The 15,882-nt window shown below is 35.7% G+C and overlaps 1 pseudogene; it reads left to right on the top strand.

The window, feature by feature from the left end:
- Positions 1–14,380: 14,380 nt before the first annotated feature.
- On the top strand, positions 14,381–15,141 carry LOC134391643 (uncharacterized protein CXorf38-like; annotated as a pseudogene).
- Positions 15,142–15,882: the final 741 nt, after the last annotated feature.

Raw genomic sequence — 15,882 nt, 5'->3', positions numbered from 1 at the left:
GAAAATTAAACCATAAAAAGTAAATATATTCCAACATACCCAAAGTACCCATAATATAGGATTAAGAAGTCTTTGCAATGTTATGGCTAGAATAATAAATTGTAGACATATGGAGAAAGGACAGTGCAATTAAAAAATATGTATTTTTAATCTGTAGTGATGTATCTAGACAGAGAAATTAAAACTGTATTTGAAACATAGACCCTGAAACATACTATGTTTTCATTTGTGAAATGTAAATTTCTTTCATAAATGTGATGTTGCATAATGTTATAAATGTCTCTCTTTGATTTTCAACATATAACCTAGGAGATGAACTGCGTGTTTGTTTGTGACATTCATGTATATTCCCTTTTCATTTGTCTCTGCTTCCCATATATCATGTTAGTACCTTTCTATAACTTACTGTATCTATCTATATATAAGGAGTACAGGGTAATGGGAATGGTATTTCAAGGTGTTAAAAATTTGTTTCTATAACAGAGATAGTTGTCTTAAGAGCCAAGGACACATATGAAACAGAAAAAGTTTATCAAATATTTTCTTTACCTAAAGGTCATTAAAATTTAACTCATTAGAAACTCATGGGATGTAAGAACAGCATATATAAACTATTAATTTTGAGGATTATATTATAAACAATTATAGTTTATTACTTCAGCAACTTTAAAAAATACCGATGAACAGTATCTATGACATCATATTCTATTAAGTTATTTAGATGGGTCTTTCCCATAGACCAAACCATCTTGAGGACAAGAGACTCTGTCTTTTGCTCTTTTGCTTTGCCAGTGCCTTGCCTAGTGCCCGCCACATGGCAATTTCACAGATGTTTATTGAATGAATATGTGCTGGAGATACTAGGCATTGGTTAAATAACTAAGTTCAGGTTGAGAACATCAATGTCAACAGAGAGGCTTCTTCTGATTTACTAATGTTTATTTATCCATTAGACATTGTTCGTATATGATAGGTAGCTTATATGTTTGAAGACATGTCCTTCAAGCAATCTTTTTATTTAGCATTATTTTTTAAGCCTACCAGAATCCTGTGCTTATGACACATAAGGTCTGATACCTCAGAAAAGTACCTTTATTTATTTTTTTTCATTAATTTTGAAGATAGCCCTCTGGCTTTCACTCAAATTCAGATAATTTAGAGGAGGAGAGATCTGAAAAACCTGTCTAACATAATTACACAGTGCAGCAGTCCTCCCAGTAATGGGATTGGTTCAGTGGCTATTTCTGAAACATTCCTGCACTAATACACAGTGCTTGAGTTCAAATACTTTAAGATATTTGCTTTTTATGAACATGGGCAAAATTTTTCCACTTATGTTTTATATCAGACAAGTACAAAGTTGTTGAATGAAAGCCAGAAAGATGTGAGATTCTAATTATGATCCAAAGATACTCCAAATGCGTTTAAAAGAATGCTGTTACCCTTTCTCTATCACTTGCTCCAGTTGTTTTCCCAAGGTACCCCTGAAAAATGTTGCTGCTATTGGAGCCAAGTTTTGCCAACTCCTTTGTGAAATGAGAGAAAGCTTCAGTTGCAAATCATGATTGTTTCATGATATGTTCACTAATGTTTTAGGGTCATATGATGATGATTTCATGATGTTGTATCACTATTTTCAGTTCCAACTCTGTGTTTATTATCTGACACTTAAATTCCAGGACAGGCTATAACATTAATGGCTTTTGCAATAACAGTGTGGTGCACAAAACAGTCTATGTTGGAAGAGGTTACATATTTGGAAGACAGCTTTACATTTTCCTGTCTAAAATTTCCAATTTTTCTCTTCTTCTATTCTGGTTTTTATGTTGTGTTTATTTGTACAAGTTACAGTCACAAGTTTCAAAGGCAGATTTCCTTCTGAAGGGACCACACCTAATTCATTTAAGGAAGAGATCTACTAATGTTATTTTTAAATACCTTTAAGATCTTCAGGATAGAGTTCACTATTATTTTCAATCATGAAAGCTATTCCACTTTGGCAATATTATCTTCATATACTTTACTTTTCATTTCCATATGGAGTGGAAAATTTGGTACAGTGTGAGATTTTTGCTACTATGAACAATATAGTATTAGAATTCTGCTTTTTAAAATATGGAGTTTATAGCTTTTTATGTGCTAGACACAATTTTATTTGTAAAAACAACATGTTGTTAGAATTCAGAGAGTATTAGGAGAAAGTTTTAAATCACTCTAGAAACAAAAGAGGTAGGATACTCTACCTTATTTTATATTTGATGCTGTGGTTGAGTTTTTAAACATATATAGAGAATAAAAAAGGTGGAGAATTTGAAGTGGTGGACTAAGGGATAAAAAGCTCTTCTATTGACCCTAAGTGAATCAATGTACAGTATATGCTTGTATTCAAACAACACATGTATCCCACAAATACGTACAATTAAATGTTAAAATAAAAAGAAATAAATGGCTCTTAAAAATAACAAAATAAAATAAGCAATTTTAGGGAAGTTTTGGTGATTTATCTCAATAGTTGGCTAATGGTGGAGTAGATTTTAACATAAAGAGGCATATTTGAAGGGTAGTGAAATCTCTCTCCACTGAGAATTGCTCTGCCATTTGCCCTGATACCAGAGCATCACATTACTCAGCCCTCAAGATTAACTCACTGATGATTTCTGATAAAACATACGTGACTCAGGGAAGGGATACATATCAAGTAATTACCAGTCATTAATACCACTTTTTAAAATTTGTTTATCAGATTAGCTAGTTAGTCTTCAGAGAAAGAGCCTAGGCAATTATCCTTGAAGAGGGAGGGAATTTACAGAATAGCTGCATAGTCAGTTCTTAAGTTTTTTCCATTGTGACATACTTGATGGATAATGTCCAAGAGCAAAACACACTTGTATGTGCAACACCATGGATATGTGCAGTTCCTTGCATTTTAGCAGCGATTCCACCACTTCCTCAAAAGGGTGGTACCATGTAGATTTTCTGATTCAGGCTCTGGAAGTAAAAGGCTTAGACTCAAATCTCAGCTCTTACATATACTAACTTTGAGTCCGTGGGTAAATCACTTAAACGCTTTAGGTTGCACACACCTCATTGGTAAAACAGGCATAGTAATTGGACCATCCTAATACATTTATTGAGAGAATTAAATAAGCTAATCCATCTAATGGACATAGCACAATTCATAAGCCCTCTACCAATAGTTCCTAGTATCATTATCATCATATCCCATGGCAGAATTAAAATTGGAATGTAGGTCAGAGAGATTAATATTACGTTCATGCCATATCAGTATAATATGGTGTCAGCTATAAAATTAAATTGCTTTATAAGTAGTAAATTCGGTGCCAGAATTTAGCAGAAGTGAAGTCTAGTATAAAATCGCTTTTATTGCCCAAGCATCACTAGGTTTTGTCTTGGAATTTTTGAATGAGCATCTTTTGCTCCTTAAATTCTCTTGCTTTTTAAATTTCTCTGTCGGGTATAATGTGTTTATATTCATGACATGAAGTCTCTTGAAAAAAAAAGATAAAGCAAAAGAATTATCTTCCCCTTTCCCTCCCCTCCCCTGACAAGACAGTCTCTTCATTTCAGAGAATGGGATTAGAAGAAAGAGGAGCTGTGATTTGTTTTTTTGGTATTTTCCCAGTATGATGAAGCCCCTACATGACAGAGTGATAGGAGACCTTTAGCCTATATGGCTTCTTCTGCCTCAACCTGCATACCCACAAGCATTCGCTACAAAATTTTCCATAATAATAACAACATAAAAAAAGAGACACTGTTCAAACACTGAATTATCTGTGAGACTCAGCCAAGTTACACCAGCTGCACTGGCTTGGTTCCTACATCTGGGCTCCAAGGCGGGTAAGAAAAAAATCTCCATGAACAGTATTTTAAGATTTTTGGCAACACACAGGACAGGGGAATTAAAAAGGATTCTTTGCTGAAAACAGAATTGGTGGAAAACAATTCTGTTTGCCTGCCACAGTTCACCAAGTGGTGTAATGGGCCATTCGTTAGGATACAAACAAGCATGCCTAGAGTTTTGTCCAAAGCCCTGATGTTCCCCTGATAAAGGCCACTGGGCTTAGTGGCTGAGTCCAGTAATGTGAAGCAGCAGTGGATTTAATAACAACACAAAGTGTAAAATTGATTCCCCATATTACTCTTTTTTAACTTAATTGATGACATTTCCCAACAGCCAGTATGGCGTAGGATATGTATGTTCCTGTAGAGGATCTTTAACTTGTTTTATCCTTGATTTTCTTGTCCCCTCCTTTAAATCACTAAGTAAGGCTGGTTAGTTTCTTTCTTCTTCTTTTCTTTTTTTTTTTGGTTTTCTATGGAATTTTATTTATTGCTATATGGCTGCTTTTGTTTTGTGGAAAAAGGCAAAGGAGGACCAGTTTAACAGAGATATACTCTATCTCATGTAGAAATGACTCTCTCTTTAGATATAAACTAATAGTTAACAGACTTGAAATTAATTAGTGAAATTTAAATATTGAAGGGAAGGAAGATTGTAAAACAGTTTGAGGAAGTCCTCAATATAATGATTAAATTTTTAAATTAGAAATGACAAATGAGCATTATTATTCCCAAATAATTATTACTAAATTCTTATTTTCAAATGGTGCTGTATCACTCCATTTTGAGAACAAATTCAACAGACCTTGATCTTGCCGTTAAGAAGTTCATAATGTAGGGCCGAGCCCGTGGCGCACTGGGGAGAGTGCAGCGCTGGGAGCGCGGCGACGCTCCTGCCGCGGGTTCGGATCCTATATAGGAATGTCCGGTGCATTCACTGGCTGAGTGCCGGTCACGAAAAAGACAAAAAAAAAAAAGAAGTTCATAATGTAAAACATATCAAATAACAGAAAATATGCAAAGGAAAAACATGCAGTAAGTCATTGTTTTGTATACTCAAGATATTTAGGAAGCATGGAACAATAACATTTAGATGAGCAAGTCATCTGAGGAGATAACCACTTGAATTCCATGTAACTGGAAAAGGCCTGTGGGAGAATGCACATGGGGAGAGGTCTTTATGGCTCAGAAGGGAGGTGTGATTAAAGGCCTGTAAAAAGAGGTGGAGTTACGTTCTAGTTGATACATGTGCTGGGACCTTGTCCAGGATGAGCATGGTGGCTACCATATAAAGATATGATTGTGGACATGATGGCTTCACTGGACCCTCTATCTAGTCAGCCCAATGGTACAGGGAGGGAAACATAGGAGTAACTTTTCTACATAAGGTGATTTGTAGGTGTTATATAGTTAGATTATGTAGCTATAGTAAAACAGGAAACCATAAATCTGGAATTCAGTCTTGGTTCCAGATGATATAGCTTAAGTGAAACTTTACTAGGATCACAATGAAGATGCTCAAATGTTAATATATCTCTCACTATATGTTGCTCAGACTAAGGGGGAGTTAAAGGTAGCAAGTCCACAGTTGGGGGTTCCTGCCATCTGGTGCATCCCTTACTTTCCGAAGTCTGCTTAGATTAGTGAATTTAAAGTGTACCATCAGGAGGAAAAGAGAGGCAAGAGAAAAAGGACTTCTACACCTTCGTGTTTTTTCTATTGCCAATTGCCTTTTGTGTTCCTTGTTTGCTAGCTATGGCAGCAGAATGAGAGGAAAGAACTATTCACTCTAGTCTGAGATGCTTTTTGCACCAGTCCTCAAACTTGGAATTAGCTTTTGAGGTTGACCTATCTCAAAGTATTACAGGGTCTTCTGGTTAGGCCAGGAATCTGTTTTTTCAATAAAAAACAATAGGGGCCATTTAAACAACTTTTCTAATCCTATCTCTCCTATCAAAAATTTTTAGGCCAGTCAGTAAGTATCTTTTGCTGCTTGAACCTAATTATTTTCTATCAGAATAAATACACTGTTATCTGTTCCATTACTAATTGCTGTGTAACAAACCAACTCAACCTTAATGGCATGAAAAACAATTATTATGGTCATTGATAGTTCTAGAATTTGACTGGGCTCATCCAGGTGGTTCTCCTTCAGAGTCTCCCATACAGTTGTAGTCAGGTAATAGCTGGGGCTGGACTCATATCAAAGGCTTTCTCACACATGTCAAGCACCTGGCAGCTGTAGGGTAGCCATTACTTATCAGAGCTCAAAGGCATGAGTCTTGAGAGAAAGAGAGAGAGCACTGGGCAAAAGCCATATTACCTTATATGACTAGCCTTGGAAGTCAAGCGATACTCCCTCTGAAATTTATCGTTTGAAGCAAATAACTAATACCAACCCATATGCAAAAAGAGGGAAATTAGACTCATCTTCTTGAGAGGAGAGTGTCAGAGAATCCATGCCCACTGTTAAAATGTCTAGTCACCATCAGTCTGCTCTCCTGCCCATTCTTCAGAGAAATGCTAATATTTTTCTGAACTCACTACTACTAAACCATCATATTTCTTCATCACCATTACAAATATTTTATTAAGCATCTAGTAGAAGATGTAAATGTTCTAGGAATGAGTAAGACAAATACAGAGGTGTCATTTCTGCCTTTTAGAGGTACACCGTCTGTGGTGGACAATACAAAATCAGACATCAATCAAGGTCAATATTCAACATTCGAAAAGTATTTCTTGATCTGTTATGTGTTAGACGCAGGGCTATGCTCTAGGAATACTGTGATGAATAAGACTCACGGTCTCTATTCTGCACACTCGTGATCTAACCCATGTGATGGCCATAATGAAGCAGTTTGATTAAGAAGTGTGCACTACTCCACTGAAAACACTTTCCTTAAATTCTCCAGCTACTACCTCATGTCAAATCCAGTGGTCAAATCTGTACCTTTCCTTTGTTTACCTGACAGCACTCAGCATTTGACTGTTAACCTTCTTGATACACTTTGTTCAACTGATTTTTGGGACAACACTTTCTTGGTTACTTTTTACTTCACAACCTCTTCTCTTTCTTATTCTTCTTTGATGTTTTTTTTTTTTTTTTTTAATTTTCTCTTAATGTTGCAGGTCCCAGGGCTCAGTTCTGGATCCTCCTCTTTTCTCCTCGTATACTCGTATACTTTCTACTTGGATGATTTTATCCCATCCCATGGGTTTTAAACTTCCAAATTTACCTTTCTAGCCCAGAACTTCCCATAAACTCTGTCATTAATCCAATTGCCTACTGGACATAGAGTCCTACCTACCAGGACAAGTTCAGCAGATCCAAGACAGAACTTTGACTTCCTCAAGCACTCAAACCCATTCCTTTTTGGTATTCTAAATCTGAATTAATGAGACTGCAAACTACCCCCCATGCAAAATGCCTAAAAGTCATTCTTGATAACTCTTTTCTTTTAGTCACCATATAAAATCCATTAGCAAATCCTGGTGGCATTTCAATCAAAATATATCACCATCAATACACTATTTTCTTACTATTACCATAAGTACAACCATTATCTACTTAGTATGTGTAGCTTCTATAACATAGTAGATGCTTAATAAGACTGGGTTCAGTAAATGAATACATGCATGAAGTTCTAGAGTAACATAAGAGTAGTGATTGTTCCTACCATCTATGGACATGGTATTGTGGAGTAGAGACTATAGGATGAAAGTTCTAGGTAAAGAAGGATTAGGGAAATCATCTAGTCTCCTTTGGTCAATACCTGAGATCCCAAAATGAATCTCTCTCTATACAAACATTCAATTTGGAATAGTAGTGAAAAGACATTCTGCTATAAAATAGGTCTTTTCAAAAAGATACAGGAAAACCAGAAAAGTTGGTGTTAAGAGTTCAAGCTGTTTCTTTCCTCTCTTTGTCTGGCAAATTCAAAATGAATAAGATTTAAACCCTTGCCCCATCCCTTCTCATTGTGTATTTCATTCTTTTTGTTAAGGTAAAAAATAGTTGGTTTTTTGGGGGGGGTGTTTTGGAGGAACATTATTTATTCACTTGCCAGCTAAAATGCATTTTTTTTTCCCAAAAAGCAAGTATTTTCATTTTAGCTTTAACATGTCTTTATAGAAAATTTCCTTGGAAACACAGTACACTAATACGGAAAAAGCAAATATATTTATGTGTCTTGTCACTTTCACAGGAAATAATAAAACTCCCCCATTTCTCAGAAGTGCATGACTCGGTGTCCAATATCTAAAATTTTATTTCGAAGGCAACGTTTGGTTATTTTTTATTTCCTATGTTGTGCTACAATCAGTTTTCAAGCTGTGCTGTTAAGAACTCATTTTTCTCTCCTTATTTAACTTTTATTTATTTGTTATTCTTTTTGGTATGAGATATTTAGCTTCACTTATCTTTGCTTTGATTACCTGGTTGGAGCTTTCAAGAGCACTTCACAAAGCTGTATTAAAACTAGCTGGGAGCAAGTTTTGACTTAAAAAGATTCTTTTAATGTGCCTGCCCCAAGTGACCTACTCAAATTGCTTTAACAACAGCAACAAAATTAATAACATATAGTTCTGGGCATTCCTGGTGACTATCTGATTTGAAACAGTTCCTCTATGGGAATGCCTGTTGGAAGATTAGTCCTAGGCCAGGTTGCTCAACCTTTACCTGAAGAACCCAAACTAGAGAGGGTTAATTGAGGTGAAGATAGGTGGTTTAGAGATGGTGGAAAGAAATGGCATCTTTGAAGTCTCCCATAAAATTTGGCATTTTGTCTCTTTTCCTTCTTCCAGATATGGCATATCAAAAGTAATAATAATAGCAATAGTAACAAAAACTAGCGTTCATTGTTTTCTGTCTGAAGTAGTTACTACTCTATACACATTGTGCAACTAGAGAACAGGAGGTTCAGATTGGGGATGTAATTTAACTAAAAGTAAACAACCAGTAGACAGGAGAGCTGCAGTTTTAAAGCCCGCAGGCATAGATGGGGACTCCTTCCTTCCTTCCTCTCCTCCCCTCCTCACCCTCTGGCTCCACTGCCAACACCCGCCCCCAGTGGTTTTTCTTTGGGAAGTCTGTAGGGGCATAGGGCAGAGTCATATTGCTGTCTAATGGGCTTAGGTAAGCCATCTAAATACAGAACGTGCTAAGGACAGGCCTGGCTACCCAATTACAGGCTCTTTTTAGCTTTGGCTGGAGAGAAATCCCCAGAGCAAGTATTAAACTTGGTCACCCACGCTACTTCCTTTCTTGGCTGGAGGTCAGGGAGAGTGAATTCTGGATCCAGCATAAAGTCTTATTCAGGAAATTATAACTGCCGTAATACAAGCACTCAGAATCTCAGCTTTGAAACTGAGTTCATGGTCATTGCCCAATTTTATTGGCTTTGATAGGGTGTGGGCCTGGCTTCCAAATAAACATATCTTTTTTTTTTTTTTGCTGTAATTTATGACATGCTGCCTTTTAAAATTATAATAGCAACTCTATAAATTAGTAGCTCTTAGATGAAAATACTTCCCAATTTAACCCTCTTTTTCAAATATTTAGTGAATCTATATTAAAGAAACGTACTTCATGGAATAATAGTTCTGCCATCAGTCATATCTATATGATGCATTTTTTAGAGTGATATTCTTTTCTGGAAAACTTTTAAAAGCAGTTTATTTGGAAAAACTTTGGTTTGATTAACTGGGCTTATCTTCCCTCAGGTTATTTTGTTGTTGTTTTTACTTCTGGTATTTTCTTAAGATAGTGAACTTAATTTCTTTAAGAAGAAATTTGGATTCTAGATGTTTCTTAAGCAACCGCAGTATAATACTGTGTGATATATTGACTTGTTGCAAAAATGACGATGGCACACTGTTTAATTTGAAAATTAACAAGCTGAAAAAAAAAAGTACAATTTTAGAACGGAAACCTAATGCTCAAGTTATCTGAAAACAAAGTATCCTGAGAAGTGCAACATTCAAAGGTAGTTTACATGTTTACTGCAAGCACCATTAGATGCTTTTACACATATAATTTTGCTTCGAAGGAAAGGAGGAATTAAAATTCAGCACTAGTTTGACTTTTCTATGAAACTTCTATGAAACGTGTTTTGTTTCTTCCATCTGGCTTCAATGATCTCTCTGATTTCTAAAATTATGATTTTCTTGCTTATTTACATGCATGCATTTCTTCTCCATTTCCTGACTCCCAGGAGTAAGTCAAATCTCTATTACTTTTCCTCCCTAGTACTAATATATTTTGCAATTATATGCTTACCTATAACTATATATTTTTATGGTTTGATTACGTAATAATGGTCTCTTCCCCTGTAAGATCCATAGTCAGTAGTTGTGTGCATTTTATTCACTAATATATTCATGTCTTTTGTGACAATGTTGACATAGTGTGTGCTCAGTAAACACTGTGAAATAAAGCAGTGAAGGAAAAAGTATGATGTTTATTTTTCATTATATCCTACTAGATCATTTATATGTTGTATTTCAAAAATTAATTTGACAAATATTTAATGAACACTCACTATATTTTAGGTGCTGTTTTAGACACTGAGGATAAAGCAAAGAATAAAATCATCTGTAATATTTGTCTTCATGGAGCTCTTAGGAATGGAGGTGCAATAGAGACACAGGTATTAAGGGAACCTAGAAATAAATACTGTATAGACAGCGATTAAAGTTGTGAAGAAAAAGCGTCATGTACTCTGTGAGAGAATAGTGGTGTCTACTTTTGATTGCAGAGTCAGGGAGACTTTTCTTTGGCACATTTCATATAATTTGGTATTTTTGTCATATTTTTATACATAGTCATTGTACCTCCTTTTACTAACTAGATATCCCCTTTTTCTAACTAGATACTAGATCATATCGCATATTTTGCCTTTTCCAGGACTATAAATTTAATGCTGTATTTATGGAGGTCATACATTATATGCTTGATAATTGGTTGAAAATCTATTCTGTTCAATTTCCAAAAATTTAAGGCATAAGTATAAGAGACTAGAGAAATTTCTGTTCCTTGATATTGCTAATAACAGAGTCTGGTCAATAAACTAGCTCACAAAAGGTCATTTTAAAACTTGAATCTCTTGGGACCTAAGGATAGCTCTGCTGGATTTATTTCAAGTCAATACATTACAGGTTGTCTAAATGAACTGTGTTATTTCCTGGTATTGATGTCCATAAACTCTTAAAAGCAGTAATTTCTCCTGTAAGTTAATTTTAATTGACTGTTGGAAATAGAATCTTTTAAAGAGCATTCTTTAAGAGAACTATATTTCAGTCAGGGCTAATATAAAGAACTGAAAATAATTATTTATTCTATTTCCTTTCCTTTACTTCTGTGTTATCTATGCGGAAATTCACTATTAGACCAATACTAGACTGAGAGATATGAGAATCTAAAGATAAGAGGACTTGATTGGAAGATGAGTGATACTGAGTAAGGAGATAATGGCAGGTTTTTCTGCTCAGAAATTGAATTAAGGCTTTTTTCTGCCATTCTCTTGGGAGAACTTTTTTTTTTTAACCAATCCTTCAGTTATATCTAAAATTGAGTTGCCACAGTACTAACTCCTTTTAAGTAGTTAAGCAGGAGTAAAATGTCTTATAGCTCTTTATTGCCCCTTTTCAGTTTGAGTGCCTGGAAGTCAAGAAATTTACATCTCATTAGCTGGTCAACAAAGTCTGAAGTCCACATAGATTTTGCACATTCTTCTTGAAATTAAATTTATTATACGTTTTCCCCTGTGAAATGATTCAGTTGGATAGCGATTTCTAATATTAATTTTTGCAATTATAATAATGTAAGAGCTAGAAAATCCTTTATTCATTGTTAGCATATAATACATTGTTATCAATGTATTATCTGTTAACTGTACTTTCTCCACTAGAAGGCTTAGAGTGAAAATATTACTCTGGTAATTTGAATGATGTAAGACGGGGAAAAATTTCCATTCTCAAGGTTGGGAATAGATGTCAACAATTCCAGATAGGCTTCCAAACCCAGATGACCTAGTTAATTTTATTTCAGGGCAATGAACAGATGGTGGGTGTTCTCAGTCAATCTGGCATTAACGTGCACTCTGTCACCACAAGACTTAACGGTGGCAGATGGCAGTTGTGTTAGCAAACATTCAGTTCTCTCTCCTCCATTCTTCCCTTAGGACTGAGGAAGGCCTGGCCATGGCTCACAGCTGAGTCACACTGTGGCCACCTCTCCAGTAGAGACTGAGGAGAGAATGTCAAACACCGGAAGACCTTGGTCATGTGGGCTTTCCGGTTCATCCATAGTGACAGGTACAGCTGAGGCCTGTTCAAAGGCTTGTGGTGGATATTTATGGTCTCAGTGCTAAATCCGCCTAGGGTTCAGTGCCACCCCAGGGCCAAGTTGAGCATTTCTATGGGATGGGTGGAGTTTTCTCACTCTCTTCTGGAAAAGTGCCTGGATATATAAGGGCAGTCTTTTTTGGCTTCTGTAAATTTTTCTGGATAGAAAAGCAACCAGCCATATTTAGCAGAGTTTATTCCAGAAACGTGAATCATTTAACCATTTAACTCTTTTGGCTGGTGAACAGAGCATCAAGGCAACACTGTGCAAAAAAAGGTTCATTTTTTAATTTTATATTTTAATTTTTTTAAAGGAAGATTTCACTTTTCAGGAATCCAGGTGAGGATATGTTGCAGATGCACTCATGCACTTGGATTTCTTCAAAGGAGTCAGAGACGTCCTAATTGCTGCACACCTAAGATAAGACTAGTGCTTAACTGAAGAACTAACTCTAAACTCATCATCAGATTCAGATTTAGTTGAGAATGAAAAGATGCTGTCCTGGGAGATATTGGAAGTTCCAGAGAATCTAAAAGATAATCTTCATTTTATAGAAATTTACAGGATAAAGGAATTAGTGTAAGTGTAAGAATATGGGTGAGGGAGTTATTAAATCATTTGTCCCTGTTTTATGGGCACATATTTTTCAGCATGAAATATTTTACGTTCCTCACTTTCTAAACATTCCCTTTCAATTTTGATAGCACTTGTCCCTAAACTAATCATAGATGTGCAAGACATAATCAAGAAAAATTTTATTGATAATTTAAATTGCACATGTCCCATAATGAAAATTTGCTATCATCAGAGCTGTGAAACATGCCAGAAAAGATATTTTCTAACTTATCCCTGAATTAGGAATCAGAGATAACAGGCGATGTTGGGCTTTTTACTTACTCTCACCTGAAATATGTGTAAGGATAAAATTCCTTTGATCTTGGTTGTGGTGACTATTCACCAGCTGATATAAAATGCTTAATAGTGAACCACAATCTCTTTCTGGACTCAGGCTCTGCATTGCTGAAGAGTGAGTGATATACAACCACTTTAACATTTCAAATAGTTCTGGCCTCATTGGTCTCACTGCACAAGGTACATAACAGTCTGCATATTAGCTTTCAGGAACTAAAAAATAGCTGCCTTAAATGTGTTGGCAGTATATTAAGATGATTTAAAACATACCAATGTCAATATCTGAGTTTAAAAAATTGGGGTACTTTGGATATGTATCTTAGGGCAGGCACTCTTCTAAGGTTTTTGACCCATAAATGTATTGATTAGAGCATAATACATTTAAAGAGTTAATAGATGGCAACAGTCATCTAATCTGATGGATGACATTTTTATTTCTAGTATTCTTAAATTTCTTTTAAAATTTGACTAGGAAAGTAACACATGCTCCTGGGTTGCCTTTACACATATTTGACTCAATATTGACCTAAAATATTCCTCTAAGAAAGATTTTGATATGGGATCTCTGAAAAACAACCAGAATTTAAAGAAAAATGTAACTTTGATGATTTCTTAAACATAAATACAGAACATACTGCAGTGCTAGTGATTTCTGAGTAAGACTATAAATTAAGTGAATTCTGATACATTTAGAATTGCAAGTTCTTGTTTTGCTTTATTTTATTTTGTTTCTGAATTATTCATACTTGCCTCAGTACTCAGCTTTGATTTGCTACAGAGGCCTAAGTTTCTTTATGTTAATCTCACAAGAATGGTGTCAAATGTATTTTTTCTGTTGGCATTGGAGATGCTTGTAGCGTTTATAAATATTTTAAAATACAGAATCATTGAATTTTAGAGCAGGTAAAGACTCTGAATTCATTCTAATATAGTAAGTCTCAGAGAGTTTGGAATTTAAGCAAGGTCACAAAGGTAGAATAGAGCTGTCCCTAGAAACTACATCTTTAATAGTCAATGAATAAAGCTGCTTTTGGTGTTAATATAACTAAATACTAAGATGACATGTTCAGGAATATCAAAATAAAATCGATGTCAAGAAACTTTCACTACAAAAGTATCGATGTCTTGGCGGCCTTCTGGGCCCAAATGGGACACAGTGCTGTCCAAGCTGTCCAAGCTGTCCAAGCTGGCCGCGCACCTCAGCTATACCGAGTACAAAAACTGGCTGAGGTGGAGGTGGCCAAGGCCTCGGAGGTGGCCAAGGCCTTCATGCTCTGAGGACTTGCTGACAAAAGAGGACCTGAGGAGTGAGATACAGCTGCTCTTTCAAGTCTCATCAACTCCTGGGATCACTTCGTGGTTGATCAGAAGAAAGTCACAAAGGTAATTCGGTGTCGTAATGAGATCATGCACTCCTCAGAGATGAAAGTATCTTTTACATGGCTTCGATATTTTCAAATAAAGATTCAAAATTTTCTGAATGAATTCAAAAATATCCCAGAGATTGTGGTGGTCTACTCCAGAATAGAACAGCTGTTGACATCTGACTGGGCAATTTACATCCCCGAGGAAGATCAGTGAGATGGTGTGAAGTGGGAACTTACCTGAGCGAGAGCCAAGTCAATGAAACAGAAATGGCTTGACTGAAGGAAAAACTTCAAGAGATGTATCTTCAAGTGGGAGAACAAGATGTGTTGGCTGAAGAGCTCTCAAATCGACTGAAAGTGGTGAAGGAATTTCTGAGAAACAATGAGGATCTTGGAAATGGTCTTATAGAAGATTTGCAGAAGCTAGACAGCCTCCATCTGCAGCATCAGACACTGGATTCAAAGGAACCTGGGAGATAGACACCTGAAAGAAAGGCCTGGGGTTGCCTCTGCAAAAATCAGGCATGTCCTATGAAAGTCAGCATGGCCGTCTTCTCAGACATCCTTTTCTGTGCAAAGGGGAAAAGTTACCAGAGTACTGTACCCAAACAAAAGGAATTTTTGTTGTTTTGTTCCTGGACTTTCCTTTGACTCTTTGGGAGCATTTTTTTTTTTTTTTTAACATTCATAAAATTTGTATTATATAATCTATATCAACAAAAAAAGTTTGACATTCTTGTGCCAAAAAAAGTTTATTAAAGATTAAATTCTTTCCTTTCAGCAACCAACTCTATTATAAAATACATGCTAATATCTTAAGCGAATATTTGTTCTTATATCATATATAAGATATATCTTATATTATTTAGTAATTCCCTTACCACATGAAAGAAAAAGATTCGTGTGTGAATCCTGGAAAATGTGGATATTAGAGATGAGGAGAACTAGGCAGAAGTCCTAACTCTGTCAAAAGGCAGGATGTCAGAATCAAAACATCAAAAACTTCATAGCTTTCCCAGCTCCTAGTAGGGGCTATGGAGAATGAGTGGATAAATACAGTCAAATTTTCTGAAGTACATAAAATAAAATTCCAAGTACTGTGCTGAATGATTTTTGTAATATTATTTCATTTGATTCTTGTAAGAACACCCTGAGGTAGGAACTGTTACAACCGCCATATTATAAACAGGATAACAAAGGTTTAGAGAAGTTCAGAACTTTTCCTAAGACCGTGTAGCTGATTTACAAAGCTGAGATTTGAATCCAAGTCCATATGCAGCCGAAGGTTCTGCTCTTAACCACAGCCGTAGAAAAGTTTGGTTTTACAGGCAAAGAGAACAGGATATAGAAAAGCCTGCCATGTAGGGGTCTGGTGAATTTCAGATGTCAAAA

Source organism: Cynocephalus volans, chromosome 12 (genome assembly GCF_027409185.1).
Source record: "Cynocephalus volans isolate mCynVol1 chromosome 12, mCynVol1.pri, whole genome shotgun sequence".
Classification (NCBI taxonomy): domain Eukaryota; kingdom Metazoa; phylum Chordata; class Mammalia; order Dermoptera; family Cynocephalidae; genus Cynocephalus; species Cynocephalus volans.
Note: the sequence above shows the minus strand (reverse complement) of the source record. Positions and strands in the feature narration are given on the sequence as shown.